General features: G+C 42.2%; 1 pseudogene; it reads right to left on the bottom strand.

Annotated features, from left to right (window-relative positions):
• Positions 1-2352: 2352 nt before the first annotated feature.
• Positions 2353-2680, bottom strand: LOC118642897 (annotated as a pseudogene).
• Positions 2681-2971: the final 291 nt, after the last annotated feature.

Raw genomic sequence — 2971 nt, 5'->3', positions numbered from 1 at the left:
GTGGTTGTGTGCCCTGAGGGGTCTGGAAAAGGAGATTACTCTGACATTTCAGAGGTATGTCAACTTACATGCAAAAAGACATCTCAGACAGGCTCACTTTAGCTAAAGATTGACCTCTGTCACTTTACAGGCCTAGGAAATGTCTACAAGCCTTGACTTGCTTTTAGTTAGAAATTTTTATATTCAGACCATCCTATGTGGTTCCTTTCAGCCTCTGAGTTTGTAGGGCCGCCATGCAGGCCTCCCCTGAGCTTGTCAGGTTTAGTATGTGACCCCTTTTTCATCCATAGTACGACCAAAAGTAACCAGTTTAACATGATATCTTAACATTATTTCCAATTATGAAATTGTTTATAATCATCTTTTATTAGTTATTTATTTTTTTCATGAAACTACAAGTGGTTTACCCTGAGGCCACCCCACTTTTGGGCCCACCCAAAACACTTCCAGTGGCTTTTCCGTACAAATCGCCTGTCTTGGCTCATGCTCAGACTTTCCTAAAATCTCTCAGACAAGCAGCATCTGGCCTCAGCCTGCCCCATACCTCTTGCTAAGTAGCCCCAAGCCTGGCGCGAGAGCAGAGACCTCAGTTTGTACCTTAGCCTCTCCCATACACCAACAAGCCCAGGACAAGTGGCAGCCATCTGCAGATCACTTGGCAGCTCATACCACATGACCCCAGGCAGGGCACGGGCAACGGCTGACCTTGGTCTGAACCTACCAAGAGGCCAGCTTCAGACAACGCCGGAGCATTATGCAACCACCTCTACAAATGACATACTCAAAAGGCAGACTCCAGGCATCAGAGTGTGAATCCTGCTCCATAGAATCAGCCTCTGCACACAGCCCCTCCACTGTAGTAACAGCCAGGCCTCACAGCCCATCTGTCTAAAAGTCAATCTCTCCCATTGACATGCCATCAACAATCAAGGCTCAACTACAACAGGAGGACACACAACCCACACAAGAACACACCTGGAGCACCCAGCTTAGGTGATCGGGAGACTGTAACACTGAGCCCCACAGGATACCTACTACATAAGGCCATTCTACGAAGACCAGGAGACATAGCAGTTCTACCTGATACATAGAAACAAACACAGGGAGACTGCAAAATGAGGAGACAAAAAAGCATGTTGCAAATGAAAGAACAGACAAATTCAGAAAAAGAACTAAACAAACTGGAAATGAGCAATCTACCGGACGCAGAGTTCAAAACTCTGGTTATAAGAATGCTCAGTGATCTCAGTAAGAACTAAAACAAAAAGATTGAAAACATAAAAATGAAGATAGAAAACATAAAAAAGAACTAATCAACAATGAAGAATACAATAATTGAAATAAAGAATAGCATTATAGGGAGTCAACAGTAGATTAGATGAAGCAGAGAATAGAGTCAGAAATTTGAAAAATAAGATGCAGAAAACATCCAATCAGAATAGGAAAAAAAAAAAAAGAACCCAAAAATAATTAGGATAATATACATAAGGGGCCTCTGGGACAACATCAAGCATAACAACATTCATATTATAGGGGTACCAGAAGGAGAAAAAGAGAGCAAGGGATTGAAAATCTATTTGAAAAAAATACTAACTTATAGACGAAGTGGTGCATATACAATAAAATATTGCTGAGCCATAAAAAAGAATAAAATCTTGCCATCTGTAACAACATGGATGGATCTAGAGGGTGCTGGGCTGAGTGAAATAAGTCAGACAAAAACAAATGCCATATGATTTCACTTATATGTGGAATCTAATGAACAAAATAAATAAACAAACAAAACAGAAACAAATTCATAGATACAGAGAGCATTTTGATAGTTGTCAGATAGAAGAGGGCTTGGAGGGATGAGGAAAAGGGGAAGGGATTAAAAAGTACAAATTGGTAGTTACAAAATAGTCATGAGAATGTAAATCATAGGAAAGGGAACATAGCCAATAATATTGTAATAACTATGTGCAGTACCAGATAGGTACTAGATTTATCAAGGTGATCACTTTGTAAGTTATATAAATGTCGAATTACTATGTTGTACCCCTGAAACAAATATAATATTGTATGATACATGAAATTAAAATATAAAACTTATTTTAAAAAATTAAAAAAAAAAGAAAGTACAAGTGGTTTAGAGTTTCTTAAGTAGAGCGTGGATAAAGTGCAGTATACAACACCCAAATGGAACCAAACCAGAGATTCCTGAAAAAAATCTGTCAGTTACTCAATTGGCCATTTCCTCCCCTACTGGCACAGGGGCTTGTCAGGGGAGATGAGGGAATAAGTCCAGTGGCAGGATCAGTGGTTGCTCCGGGGGAATGATCTTTGGGGAGCTTTCAAGGTCAGGCTGTGGGCTCAGGGTTTAGACTTCAGAGCGAATACTGCCGGACCCACCAAGACTGGATAAAAAATAAAACGAGCTTTGACTGTGAAGCCCTGGGCAGTGATCTGAGTGCGCATCATGAGCTGGGAACGCTGGCTCTGACCCCGGTGGAAGCAGTAGAGGCCATAGGTAAGGGCGGCCGCGTGCCCAGCAGCCTATGGGTACCACTGGGTTCTCACCAGTCTTGGGAAGGAACTTTCCCTTGAAGATTTCAGGATTGCCGTAGACACTGGGGCTAAAACCTTCAATGACTGGAGGTTGTGACAGTGTCTCTAGAGTCATAGGGCCAGGAGTCGCCATGTCTAGGACAACAGCAGCGAGAGGGGGAAAAAAATCATCATTTATTTTTTTAGAGAATATTTTTACATTTATCTTCAGATAGAGTGGGAGGGAGAGAGAAAGAAAGAAACATTGATGTGAGAGAGACACCTTGATTGGCTCCCTCCTGCACCACCCCAACCAGGGACAGGAACTGAACCACAACTGAGGTTCGTGCCCTTGACCGCAATTGAACCTGGGAGTCTTGGGTCTGTGGGCCAATGCTCTAACCACTGAGCAAACCAGCCAGGTCTACAATCATCTTTTTTATAG

Source organism: Molossus molossus, unplaced genomic scaffold (genome assembly GCF_014108415.1).
Source record: "Molossus molossus isolate mMolMol1 unplaced genomic scaffold, mMolMol1.p scaffold_m16_p_3, whole genome shotgun sequence".
Taxonomy (NCBI): Eukaryota; Metazoa; Chordata; class Mammalia; order Chiroptera; family Molossidae; genus Molossus; species Molossus molossus.
Note: the sequence above shows the minus strand (reverse complement) of the source record. Positions and strands in the feature narration are given on the sequence as shown.